This window comes from Emydura macquarii, unplaced genomic scaffold (assembly GCF_026122565.2).
Source record: "Emydura macquarii macquarii isolate MOO-44397 ecotype Brisbane River unplaced genomic scaffold, CSIRO-AGI_Emac_v2 contig_3451, whole genome shotgun sequence".
NCBI classification, from domain to species: Eukaryota; Metazoa; Chordata; order Testudines; family Chelidae; genus Emydura; species Emydura macquarii.
In genome coordinates this window covers 8739668-8754341 of record NW_027133588.1, presented here as the reverse complement: position 1 = coordinate 8754341, position 14674 = coordinate 8739668, and the positions used below count along the sequence as shown (strand labels likewise).

General features: G+C 39.8%; 1 protein-coding gene across 2 annotated transcripts in view; it reads right to left on the bottom strand.

Moving 5' to 3' along the window:
• The window catches only part of THSD4 (thrombospondin type 1 domain containing 4), a 597500-nt gene that overhangs the window by 355632 nt on the left and 227194 nt on the right, over positions 1-14674 (bottom strand). The gene's annotated exons all lie outside the window — the stretch shown is intronic.

The following is a 14674-nucleotide window of genomic DNA, read 5'->3' as shown; positions in this document are numbered from 1 at the left end:
CAGAAGTTTTTTTTTTTTTTGGTTCATTTTTCGTTATGGTCAACATACTAATCAGACGTGCACGTGTGTAAACTAACAGACACACTGATTAAACATATCACAGCATAATCACTGCAACACATGCACCTGACAAGGTGTGTGTCACAGAAGGTCTCCAGTGAAAGTTAAATTCCCTGTATGCAAGCGCCAGCAGTGACTAAGCTCCTCATTATTCTTTCCCCTCAGGCACTGTTACATTATAGCTTACAGTGGAATCATTGCGTACTTTAACATTTTACAATTGACTGTACATAGACAATTAACAGCGATTTTTCTTCCTGGAGACATGGTGATTTTTTAAACTTTTAGTCAGTCTGGCCATGTGCTCTTTACAAATATCTTTCCTTATAATCAAGTATGAAAAATAGCTACATTTCCAACCATTTATTAAAAACGCAAGGGGCAGCAAACATGCCAGACACAAAGCTAACTGCCTAAGTGCAAAGCTTCCACAGGACGTTTTCTGACCATGCTTGGACAATTATGAATCCCTTCCAACCATAAGGAGGCCATGTACTTATTGGCAGCATTCACTTAGCTATTGGGAAACATGGGAAACACACAACTAAGGTATACAAGCAAGGAGTCCAAATCTCTTTTTAAAATGACGAGATCCATCTGTCCCTGAAGCTTCTCCAGCAAAACATCAAGTAGCCATCTCTTTGGGATTCATCTGGGGAAGAGCCCCATATTGGAAGCAAAGTCGGTTCTGTTACCGTTAAAATCCATTAGGAAAGAAATGTGTATATACTCACATGGATAACTATATTTTTAAGATATTGAATTAAATGAAAACCATTATTGAGGTGCTGAGTTTTTCTTAAATACTGGAATATGCTTTTGTTTATTTAAAATATGGGCCTAAAATGTCTCAGTGTATTTCCTTGGCCTCCTTCAACAGCCCCTAATAGCCAAACAAAATCTTAGAACTTAGTTGAAACATTCTGTGTTTTAACATACTGAGCTCTCTCCCCACCTCCGACACGCTCCGCACACTAGTGTGGGAGAGAGATGGCTGGTGCAGGAGCTGGCTTCACCAGTTTTAGCCCATTGAAGAGCTTTGCTCCACCAAGTGAACTCTTGACTGACCATTCAAAGTCAGAATCTTCCCCTTCCACTGTCTGAATGCTGCAAACGAACCTGATCTTCAGAGTCTGATTAGAGATAAACATCCAACTACCATCTTAAAAGAGAAAAACATACACTTGCATGGAAATCAAGTAGCTTGAATGGTTCTGCTGTGCTCCCATGTACTCCTTCCTACAGAGATTACGTATGGGAAAGACAAAGGGATGTTTTTATATATATATTGCAAGTTCCAAGATGCTTTCCTTTACTGTTCTTCCTGATTGTTGTTAATAAACTTAGTTCACGACAGGCTCAGCACGCACAAGCCTCCCCATGTATCTTCTCCCCAACGAAGCCGAAAAATCCCAATGCAGTCAGAGAAGCAGATGTGTCCAGTGTCCAAAGTGAAAGGGAGGGGATTTTCTGCCTCTGGTGGGGCTCATCCTCCTCTCTCTCTAGACAGTGCCAAGCCAGCCTGGCACCAGAGATGACTTTTAGCCTGCCTCATAAAGGTGATTCCAAAGCTTCAATTTGTGTCTCTGGAATGCACCAAATTGCATAATTAAAAAAAAATGCTGATACTTAGCACTCTTGCAAGCCCTAACCCCAGTTTTGAATTATGGAATTCAAACACCGAGGTGTGATATAACAACAGATGGCATATAACTCAGGGAACGAAGGATAAAGAGAATGGTAGATTAAGATTAAATAGCCTGAGATTATTGACAGAAATTTTATCAAGGGCTATTTTTAATTCAAACTTGCTTTTTTAACTTTGAGGAACAACATAGAAGCACTCTTCTATACACAAAAGGGGGAGAAAGATCCAGCAGGGATGGTACGTGTAATGTACAATGTGACAATTTGAGGAATCTGTCTATGTATAATTTATTAATTCTGTTTCTGATTATGAACTCTGTTAAATCCAAATCCTTATTTGTTCTTCCATCATATTACTTCCCTTACGACATGTGGGCACCACTCCCATCACCTTGGTTAGGTGAGTGGGCTATCAAGACGTATTCCCATTTCAATGGGTGTACCTGGACAACACAATGGATATGCTAAAGAAAGTGGCCAAACCAAGAAAATTAGTTCTGCCTCGGTGGCCTGATAACAGATCAGCTGGTGGGGGACTTTGATCATCTGATCCTGAGGTCACCTTCAAAAAGGAGTGAAAGTTATAAAAACAAGGGTCTATCACTGGATGTGGGGTGAGGGTGTGTGTGAAGACACTTCATAATTTGGAGGGAAAGCCATGTGGACTCTAATGAAATCCCAACGAATGCTCAAGAGTGGTGAGAAAACGGAGGCAGGGAATAGCATACAGGTGTTTTCTTGGTTTCACCTCAATCTGCATATCTTGTGCCATCTAAACTAAAAAGTCATTATTTCAGAAATCTTTGCAAAGTCTGTGTCTATTTGCTCCAACTATCCTTTGTCCCTGAAGAGGTAAACTGTACACCAGAGTACCCACAAGGTTGAAGCCCTGAGAAAGCATGTGCTTAAGCTACTAAGATGTCTTGGGGTGATCAGCTCTGGTCCTTTAAGCCTAGGGCAGCTTCCATGAGCGGGTCACAAACAGAGTTTGTGCCCAGGAAGCGTGCCTGAGAGAGCAAAGAGAGAGAATGCTAGAGCCTACTCAGACCAAGAGACACTTAAGAGCACATGGGTTCAGCATAGTGGGCCCCAAACACAGCAGCCCAGTCCGGTGATTGTCCAGAAGCGGGAGCTTGATCAGAACTGTGACAAAAATACAGAGCTGAAAAAGGCTCTTCATTTAAAAAAAAAAAAAAAAAAAAAGTATTTTCCTGCTTCCTTTTGTTCCAGGGATACAAAGTAACAGCTGCCGTACAGAAAGCATATTTAAAACACTTAATTCTCCTCCCACTTGGTAAATAAAAGGGAATTAAAAGAATCAGATCTCTCTGTATATGTACATAAATTCTGAGATTGGTTTTCGAACCTGGATCTTGCACCACTGCACAACCTACAATATAGTAGTACGGCAAGTGGTAGCACTTAAAATCTTTCCAGAATTGTTTATAACTAGATAGCATTACCATGGTAATCCTATGACAGTAAGAGCTGCAGTAAATACTTAGGAAATAAAATACAGCAGCGACATTATTTACTTACAAAAGCAATTGACAATATTTTGTTTGTTGATTTTAGTTTTTATGTTTATTTTTAAAGACAACCAAGTATAGTATTTTCTTGATTTAAAAACATACTCTGCTCATTTGGAATACTATAAAGCTAGGTTTTAACTTGTATATTAGATGCACTCCTTTTCAGTCATGCAATAATGTAAATTCAGGGTTTTGCTAATCAGCCTGAGAACTTTGTATTCCCTGTGGATATCCAATTTACATATTGGAGGTAAAACAATGAATCTCCAAGTCTATTAAAAGTGTTACTACATTCTAAAGCTATTAGTAAGACTATGGTCAGTTAACTCAATGTATAATCACCGGTCACCCAACCATTTCTTCAAAACTAGAAAATGCTTCCTTTAAAATGGTGTTTGCTGCAGTCCAAACTTGTACAACTTGCTCCATATTGTCATTATTTCCAGCTGAGCATCAAGCTTTGCATCTGTTTAAAGTTACCCTCCCTGATTTCCACAGCACAATAGTTCTGCACCCAACATTAGAGGGGCCTGGAAGCATTACACCAATTTCAAAGTTCTTCAACAGCAACACTTGCCAGAGATTCTCATTTGGGTTTTCTTAAATGTAGTTCCAAAGGTGTAAAGAATAAAATCAATAATAAAAGCATTTATATGTAAACTCCAACCTTACGTGCACCTTGAACTCAAAATGTGAGTCAATAAAATATAATACTTTTTGTCTCCCCAGCCAGGATGCTGCTAAATGCAAAACAAAAAAGCATTTCAGTAAACTTGTGTGACATTTTAAAAAAACTAAATTTGCATGAACTCCATAGCCCCAGGAAGACTCTGATAGTTAAACTTAATTTCATCTAGTTTCATCCTTTTTTTCCTCCACAAACAGTTCTAAAAAAAATCTCTAAACAGACAAGTCGTTTTAAAATGATTAAACTAATTAAAGTATTTGCAGACCTTTGCAAATATAACACACCAGGAAGAACAAGTATCATCACAACATTCTCAAATGATATTAAAAACAAACAGTCTTAATGTCTGTCACCACACTCCCCCTGCAAGCTGTCACAAGAGCACTATAGTATATTAGGGTTGCCAACTTTGTAATAGTTAAAAAACAGACACTCCAGCAGGAGTACTGGAACCTCCCCTGCCCTGCTTCTTTCCCCTGATGCCCTGCCTCACCCCGCCTCTTCTCCCCAAGGCCCCGCCCCCTGTTCGTTCCTCTTCTCCCTCCCCCTATCATTCACCACTCTTCCCCTCTCCCCTTCCCTCCCTGCAGAGCCGGGGCTGGGAGCTGAAGCTGCCTGACACAGGTAGGAGGCAGCCCCAACTGAGTAGTTGCTGGTGCAGGTGATGACCCAGCACCACCTCGCCTCCCCCGGCTGCAGTAGCCAGACTTTGGGTATCCGGTGAGTAGATCTGACTGGACACTGCCAGGTCCCCTTTTTGGTTGGACTTTCCAGTCAAAAACTGGGCATCTGATCACTCTATAGTACATAGAGATAACGCCCCTCGAGTCTGGCACCAAAGATGCAGCCAAATACATAAACTATTCCAAAAGCATTATTCGCGGAGCAGAGGTAAAGCACCATGAATCAAGAGCTTGGAGCAGAGTTAAGGTTAAATGCACAAGCCTTATGGATGAAGAGAGCTTTCATGTATAAATGACCGAGGGTGGCTTTATTAATTGTCAAGAATCGAAGCGGAAAAGGAGGAGAAGCTTCAGGAAAAGTCTGTTGTGAAAAATAATGAATTGCATACACAGGCTGCAAACTGTAACGTGTCCATCTTTTAGCCAAAAAGTAGCTTCCACGAAAGGTGATATTTTCCATTATCCATGTTCCATGGCAATGCATTCCCTGTACTGGTTCAGATACTTAAAATTATATATATATATATATATACACACACACACACACACACACACACACACACAGAGGGATCCTGACCCCCCTGCACCGGGCCCCATTGTCCCCAGCCAGCCACTCATTCCTGGGACCGCCCCCCTCGCTGCACTCCATTGTTTAACCACACAATTGATTCTAATTTATTTTATTAATCCTGCAGCTAATCACGATTTTTTTCAATTGCTTGACAACTCTAGTTTCATCTAAATCAAAACGGAACTAGACTGCTGACATGTACAATTAAAAAGGCTGTAGAGGACTTTTTAAACTATGGGCTAAGGAAAAGCTGATAGATGCGGAGCAGCACATAGTTCAGGCAGATACATCCCTTTGGGGAAGGTTTAAAGGGGATATTCAATATCCTAGTCCAGTAGGATTTAACTTCAAAAAGGGGAACTACATAAAAATGAGGCAGTGAACAGTCACAAGAGTGAAATGCCTGCAAGTTGTATGGAAACTTTTAAAAACACCATAATAGAGACTCAAACTATGTGTATGCTCCAACTAAAAACAACAAAGACAGTAAGAGAACCAAAAAAATGCCACTGTAGATAAACAGACTAAAGGAAACAGAGACCAAAAAAAAGTCTTTAAACATTGGAAGTCAAATCCTACTGAGGAAAATAGAAAGGAATATAAACTCTGGCAAATCAGGTGTAAAAGTATCATTAGAATTTGAAGTGCAACTACGAAAAGACACAAAATCTAAGAGCAATTTTAAAAAAAACACCAGAAGCAGGAAGCCTGCCAAACAATTAAGGGAGCCACTGGACAGTCAAGGTGCTAAAGGTGCAGTCAAGGAAGACAAGGCCGTTGTGGAGAAGATAAATGAATTCTTTGCATTGGTCTTCACTGCAGAAGATATGAGCAATTGAGCAACTGGCCCAGATGGAGCTGTCAACAGAAGTGGTTTTTCAAACAAATTGATAAATTAAACAGTAATAAGTCACCAGGACCAGATGGTATTCACCCAAGAGTTCTGAAGGAACTCAAATATGAAATTGCAGAACTATTAACTGTAGTATGTAAGTTATCACTTAAATCAGTCTCTGTACCAAAGACTGGAGATTAGCTAATGCAATGCAGATTTTTACAAAAGGCTCCACAGGCAACCCTGCCAATTAGAGGCTGATAAACCTGACCTGAGTACCAGGCAAATCGGTTGAAACTACAGTAAAGAACAGAATTGTCAGATACATAGATAAGCACAATATGCTGGAGAAGAATCAACATGGCTTTTGTAGAGGGAAATAATGCTGCACTTATCTATTAGAATTCTTTGAGGGTGTCAAGAACGATATGGACAAGGGTGATCCAGTGGATACAATGTACTTGGACCTTCAGAAAGGCTTGGACAAGTCCCTTACCCAAAGGCTCTTATGCAAAGTGAGCAGTCAGAGGATAAGAAGAAAGGTCCTCTCCTAGATCAGTAACTGGTTAAAAAATAGGAAACAAAGGACAGGATTAAATAATCAGTTGTCACAGCACAGAGGTAAATAGCAGGAATCCCCCTAAGCATCTGTATTGGGACCAGGGCTGTCTAACATACTTATAAATGATCTGGGAAAAAAAGGGCTAAAACAGTGAGGTGGCAAAGTTTGTAGATGACACAAAATTACTCAAGATTGTAGTCAGCTTTGGATTTAACTAAGAGTTGCAAAGGGAATCTCACAAAAATGGATGACTGGGCAACAAAACGGCAGATGAAATTCAATGTTGACAAATCCAAAGTAGTGCACATTGAAAAACATGATCCCAACTACACACACAAAATGATGGAGTCTAAAATTAGCTGTTACCATTCAAGAAATATCTTGGAGTCACTGAAGATAGTTCTCTGAAAACATCCACTCAATGTGCAGCGGCAGTCAAAAAAACTAACAGAATGTTAGGAACCATTAGGAATGGGAGAGATAAGACGACAGAAAATATCATAATGCCTCTATATACATCTGTGGTCTGCCCACATCTTGAATACCATGCGCAGATCTGGTCACCCCATCCAAAAAGGATGTATTAAAATTGGAAATGGTGCAGAGAAGGGCAACAAAAATGACTGGGGTATGGAACAGCTTCCGTTTGGCACTGACTACTACTGGAAGACAGGATACTGGGTTAGATGGACCACTGGTCTCACCAGTACATTCTTATGTCCCATATACACGCTTTTCTTTTGAAAAAGTACTTATTCCAGTAAAAAAAAAAATCACAAAACTGTACATTGTTAAATTCAGCTTTTTCCTGCACATGCCATACTTATTCTTATCTTTCTTCCCATCCTTTACTTTTGCCCCAAATGAAAACAAAAGTTGAACCACAGAAAGGACCAGTAGCATGGTAGCATACAGAAAAACATTTGTGATATGCTTAGATTCACACATGACTCAAGGTATTTAAACAGTTTGCTTTACTGAATAAAATAATTAGTGTATTTGCATAGTGCCTGAAGGAACTCTGTATTTCCTTACGTTTAATTTTCCACTCACACTTCCCCTACTACTGGAATGCAATCTCTATATATACTTCCCTTGTCCTGACAAAAAGGACTCCTGTGGCTATACTTTGCCAAGACACTTCATCTAGCCACCACCCTAAATAAAAAAGCCTCAGTGATGCCTGAGGGACTTGATTTTAAAATTGTGTAACGAGTTTAAACCACCATAGACTTCTGTTTCCTGTGCTGATTTTAGCCAAGGGAAGGTACGTTTATGCATAACCATGTCATATTTTACACAACAATAGAAAATTAAAAAACAACAACAACAACAAACAACCCTGCGTGTCATCAGCCCTCCTCAAGGTGAGGACCAATAGCCAAAGGAATTCAGTAATTCCTACTTCTTCCAGAGACAAGAAAAAATAGAGAACAGTCATACTGGAATCCTTCCCAATTTCAGTACAGCAATGATCTCTTAATATTGCTTAAAAACAACCAAAGATTCAATGTTCTGCAATAAAATTTCTGTCTATGGCACTATGAAAATATTAAATTTCAGCAATATGCTGACTATTTAGAAAATGGACATCTGTTTACATTTAGGATCTTCATGTGATTGTACTCAACCACAATGAAAATATGAGAGCATTTCCTTTCTCTATGTCCCTCAAAAACTGGTGGGTGAATATCATGCTTATTAAAGTGAGGAATTAACAGCATTGAAGAGAGCCAAATCATGCAGTCCCTCCTGAGGCAAAACGCTCCCACCGAAGTCAAAGGAAAGAACCTAACTAGAAGTCAGTAGACGTGCCTGGGTAAGGACTAAGGAAAGACTACAGGATTTGGCTCATAATAAGAACATGTGCAGTGCAAACTTCCCTACACAGGTCTGTCAATGCCTCTGAACCCTGACCTTCTCCAACATCCTTATTACTGTAGTCTTGAGTTTTAGCCAACTGTGCTAAGTCGTGCAGTAGTTTTGACATGTTTACAATTTAGAACTTGGAGGAGACAACAAAATTCCATTTTCACATGTGAACTAAGGCAGACGTAAACCTCAAGGTCTCCAGGGATGAAAGGGATGTAGTCACCCGCTACCTAATTCTGAATGCCTCCTATTCTAAGACGTTGTGAGATAAAGCTGAAGCACAGCTTGTGGGCAGTGAGACCATCAAACTACAGTAACATAAAACAATATCTGAAATGCTTGTGCACTCAAATCTTGAGGCGCAGTGCTGGAAATGCACTTTCAATAGTAGTTTACCAAATCATGTGGACTGGAGAAATTGCACAATATTTAGAGTACAGTCTGTTTTTTATATTAGCAATTTATGTTTTACAATTTGAAATTCAGACCAGTCTGCCTTTAATGAAACCAACCAAAAAGATCTAGCTGTCTACCAGGATTTATGTACTCTGACCACAATTATCAATACGGTGGTTGCCTAGTTTTGAGGGTTTTTTGCCAACCATGTTAACTCTCACAGTTGGCAGAGGAAACTAAAAGTCCTCAATTCTGGGATACTGTATTTTTACTGCTGTAACAAATTTCATTGAGAGATGGATTATTTCTGTGCTTTTAATGGAAGATTTTAAAGCAACTCAACAGTGTCATTAGACACCATGATGTTCAATTTCCCAACTGCACTGAACAGTACTGCTGTTCAGCTAGATATGATGATGTATTTAATGGGTCAGCATTTTGGAGATTAAGGCTAATTTATTTGGTGAAAAGCTAAAAGTAAAAATGTTTTTACACTGCCTATCAGTCCCATAAAGCACACTGTAATTGGCATGTTTATAGTAATTTGTCTTTTGTTTCTAGTAGTACAAAGGGCCTACCATCAATCAAGCATTATCTCCACTCACCTGTCACTGGAAGTCCCGCCCCATCCAGTCACCTAACTTCCGGTTTGTACCCAAGAGCAGTGTCCATAAAATCCCTTTCTCAGCAGACATCACAGGGGGGTTTCAACTCTGTATCTATACACGGACATCGTGGAACACGAGTTTGTGGGGGACTTTTCCGTTTCCCTGTTACGCTGCGTTCCCAGAATATTAGCCAGCTCTCTGACCGTAGAAAACATATAAGCAACATCGAAGGTCTTAAGTCTAACTTTTCTACCCACAGGATCATAGTTCATGACCACCTCGGGTGCCCCGGGGATGAGCCACAGTGCTGTTCATATGATCCAGTAATTTGGGCATGGACGAGTAATAACCTCATCGTAGGACGAAACTCTATTTCTTATCTCCAAAGGTGATTTCGAAAGGGGTGTCTTTGTTGATGTTGTTCCAGCTGTGCGGGTACTGTATTTCCACCAACCCAACCTCCCAGGCACTCGGGAGATCCAAGGATTTAATTAGCTGCACGGTAAAGTTTGAGTTGGTGTTTTGGGGAAAAACCCCAAAGCTGGCGTTGCTGAGCAAAGTGACATAAAAGCCTCCGTTGCTCATTTTCTTTCCCCTCTCTTTACAGGAGTAATCGTTTACTTCTGCATCTAAACATCGCAGAGTTGAGAAACTTCCACCCAGTTATTAAACTTCTCGGGCCACCCCAAACATTTCACTAAGAGCTGCTTTTTTCTCCCTTCTCTTTTCTTCACTAGAACTTTTTCAATCCTGTAAACCCTGTCCCGTTTGGGGTTCACTTTTTGTAATTCTTTGGGGTAAAAAGATCCAGCAACTGTCTCGCCCGCGTAATCTTTTAATCGGTATACAGGTCTCTGTCCCTTTGTTAAGGCTTTATCCACTATGAATATCTCATCAGCAAACATTTGTTCATAACCTTTTTCAAAAGCTCCTTTGGTTTTAGATAGGGCGACCACGTGGTCCCCCGTGATGAAACCCTCTCCTATTGGTGGAGAGCGGGCAGGAGGTGTTCTCGGAGGGGTCGCACCGACTGCTTCCGGTCAGGTGCCCATCTTGACCCGGAAGTCATAACCCGGGGCGGGACCAGATGTCAGGTGATCGGTTGGGCGGAACTTCCGGTGACAGGGGTGGGGCTTAAGGTTCAGGAGGCTGGGGCGGAAGTCAGGTGACCGGATGGGGCAGGACTTCTGGTGACAGGTGGATGGGGATAACGTTTCATTGATGGTAGGCCCCTGTACTAACTGTTTCTAAGATGGGGGAAAGGTTTTTACTGTGAGCAGAGTGGAATTGGTTTGTAAGTTTAAAAAAAAAATTTAAAGATATTTTTGTATGTGCAAAATTTCATGTTTACAAATGTCAATATTAAATTTCTTGATTAAAAGTAAACCTCATATCATATAGCAATAGTTATCAGCATATTAATATTTAAAATGAAATGTGTCCAGAAATGAAAGGGTTTTCACGTACTATGAAATTTCATGACATGAAGGAGGACATGCACAGGTTTGATTCTGTGTTCAGTTACACTGGTATAAATCTGGACTGACTCCATCAAAGATACCAAATTTACACTAGCTTAACAAAGATCAGTATCTGGCACCCAACTTCAATGCAGAGAAATGCATACAAGTTTTTATTAAAATGGAACTCATGACTATTCAGATACTTTATTCATGAAATTACAAAAACAGATTAAGAAACTAAGCACTAGGATGCACTTCCTTCTGATAGTGTAAACTTAGAAGTATTTATTTTGTTATTGTTTTCCTATACTAGAGTCTGATCAAGCTGTGTGTGGCTCATTAAAAATCTGTACAATCAATAGGCCATTTTAAAACCATCTTTTCTTACAGAAGCTGGAAAAGTAAGTGCAGCCCTCCTGCTCCTTAGCAATACAATTATAATATTAGGAATATACATTTCCTATCAATCATGCAATGTCTAGACTGTGAAGTAAGTTATGGCATAATAAGAGTGACAGATTTCATTGTGCTGCCACTTAGCTAAGGTTGTGCCAGCACTTTTATAAACCTGTTTTCAGGGACTTATATTAATGAGCTGTCACATTTTGTTCCTGGCTGACACACCTCATACAAATATACCCTCTCACTTCCCCACACAAAGGGCCAGTTCCTTTCCCACCCCTACACCCAGTTATCAGTTCCTCACAAATCCTCAGCTCCATGTAAAAGTTCTGCCTTTCCAACTGCTATAGAAATTCCTGAACCAAACAAAGAACACAATCTCCCACCTTCAAAATACACAGAATGAAATCCTGGCTCCATTGAAATCAATGGCAAAACTCCCATTTACCTCAATGGAGCCAGGATTTCACCCAAAAAGTCTTCTTAAACCTGTTTGTTTCACATATCCAATGTTTGGAGAAAACTAAATTTTGTTGGTCGATTCTCCATTCAAAATGCACACCAAGCAGTTTCCTTTTATTTTTGTAATTTAAGAAGCTTGAACGTTTCTGTTGTTGTTACACAAGTCAGCTTTTACAGTGCTTTAACACAGTGTCATTAATATCATAGCTATCCATATTGCATGGATATACAATTCATTTTTATTTAACAGATTAAACACTAGCCAAACCTTGAATTTATTTTTTAAAAGGGAAATTTTCTGATGCAGAATGGACCAGGATGGTTCTGACTGGGCAGTAAAAGCAGAGTGGGAGTCAGCAATATACAACTTAAATAAATGTAAAATGCACTTTAATTTTAGTTGTTTATATGCTGAATTCCCCAACTAACTTCTGTAAGGAATATACACTTATAATGGGGAATGATCAACCTTTAGGTTGACAAGCTCATATCCACCACAGCAGGCCCTCCAAGGTTCTGGAACTCACATTTGCTTATAGAAAAAAATCATCAATACATAAGTCAACTTTCCCTCAGAAACAAACTGTGTTCCAGTTCAGGCAGCAGAATCAGTTTTAGGACCACCAAACGGTAGGTCAAAGAGATGCCTCTCCTTCACTTCAGGGACTTCTCAGGTTTTGAACCCCGACGTCTTGGGAGGGAACATCCAAACCACACAGGTTTTCCATTTTATATATTAAACTCAATAGCTCAGCAAAAGCAAAAATAGAATGCATATAAAAAATTCAAATTAAAATAAAGTGGGTTAATATCAAATTAATCTAATTATCACGTTGATTAAGCCACAAATAAACCAACAATTCTGTATAAAATCCATACAATAATTTGAGAGAGAGCTGTCTTGTTTAGCTGTGAGACACAAAAATAAAAAGGCATTGTCAATCTCAACACCAATAGGTTCCAGCCAAATAGCTGATACAGGGAGCATAAAATCGCTCCTGGGCAGAAGCTAATGTTGATGCCAGATAAAACAGCCTGTGTGTCAGCCAAAATTATTCGTAATTAGGTGATAGCCAGTGCCTGCCCAAATTATAGGTAACTAGGTGATAGTGGAGAGAGAAGAGAAGACACTGACTAACACAGTAACAATGAAACATTTCAATAGAATTAAAGATGCCACATCTTGTTACAGTTAATATTCAAATGACAAATTTAGATCAAAATAATAATTCTCAGGATTAAACATACAGCCCATGAAAATAGATGTCCATGACCTTTTAGAAAGCAAGGTTGTTTTACAAAGACTATTTTAGGAATTATTCTTTAAGCCCTATTCTCAAATTCTGTGGGTTCCAGCCACACAAATTCCTGCACAATCACTCCTAGTTACACACACACACACACACACACACCACCTGCTGGACTTAAAAACAAGTGCAAGAATGCTGAGGTAGAAGCATCCCTCTACTAATAAAGATTAGAAAATAAAATAAAAAAGGTTGATAGTTATGCAGGATGGTTGCTGTGACTCTTGTGGTTTCATTCACCTCCAGGAAGCTGAAAAGATTAGCCAGTGGTATTATTGGCTCTGATGTTTAACATTAACAGATTTACAGGCTGGTGAGAGGTTACTTACTGGGATATGTCAAATTTTCACTGTTGGATGTTGCTGAACTCTGTCACAGTTCTCAGAGTCCTGACAGGCACCGCCATCTGTACCTCCTACTGTGCAGACACTGAAAAATCCTTAGGGTACCCCCATTTGCCTAAGTAAGGGTCTCTGTGATACAAACTGAGTAAGATAGTCCGCTTTTGTTTGTAGAGGATGGGGCTCCTGGCTCCCTAGTAAGTATGGTCTCAGATTCCCTAACCCCAAAAGGGTTAATGGTTCACCCTGGGGCTTGCTGAACATATCCTGCCTGGCCAGTATACCAGGTTCATTGTCTCTACCAGCCATTTCCATTTGAAAACATACTCTCCCCCCTCCCTCCCTTAACCTTAATTTGTTTTTCTTCTTATTGCTGAAGTAGCTTCATGATGTTAGAATAGATCTGGAAATGGTAGTTAACTCTTACTACAGGAAGGGGTGGGAGAACGGTCTCTCATGTATAAAATTTAACACTTTTTAGACCTTAAAAAGGAAATTACCAAGATATCCACATTTTAAAAGAATTCCTTACCTCTCTTACCCAGAGACTATTTGTTTGCAGTGTTACTGTAGCCATGTTGGTCCCAAGATATGAGAGAGCCAAGCTAGGTAAGGTAACATCGTTTATGGGATGAACGTCTGTCTGTCCCAACTTGTATTTAGCTCAGACACTCTGATATCTTTCCCCAGATCTGAAGCAGAGCTCTGTGTAAAGCTTGTACATGCCACCAACAGAAGTTGGTCCAATAAAAGATATCATCTCACCTACCTTCTGTCTCTCTCAAAGATTACTTAACATTTATTTTTAAGATAGGCACTACACAGAAACACACAGAAAGTCTGTCCCAAACATTACACCCTGAAACCCTGATCTTGTCACCATTTACGCATGGGTGTAACTATACTCATGTTAGTAGTCTTACTGAAGTCCAGTCCTCCTTCTGCATCCAGTTACTGAAGGATTTGTGATGTACATACCCAGTGACAGTTATGCCTTTGTTTTCTTTGCACCAGCCCTTTACATTTCTAAGAAGTCTGCCTGTCTGCAGGTGTTGTGAATGAGGCACAGCTGATGGAACATGGAACAGAGGAACACACACTGTGCTCTTTCTGGGACACATTTCTTTTGTTGCTCTTATTTTAAATAAAGAGAGAATGAAACAAGTCTTTCAAACAAAATGTACGATAACTTTTGGTGCATGAAAATACATAACACATGAATGGAAGGACAGGATCTCTCTAGTA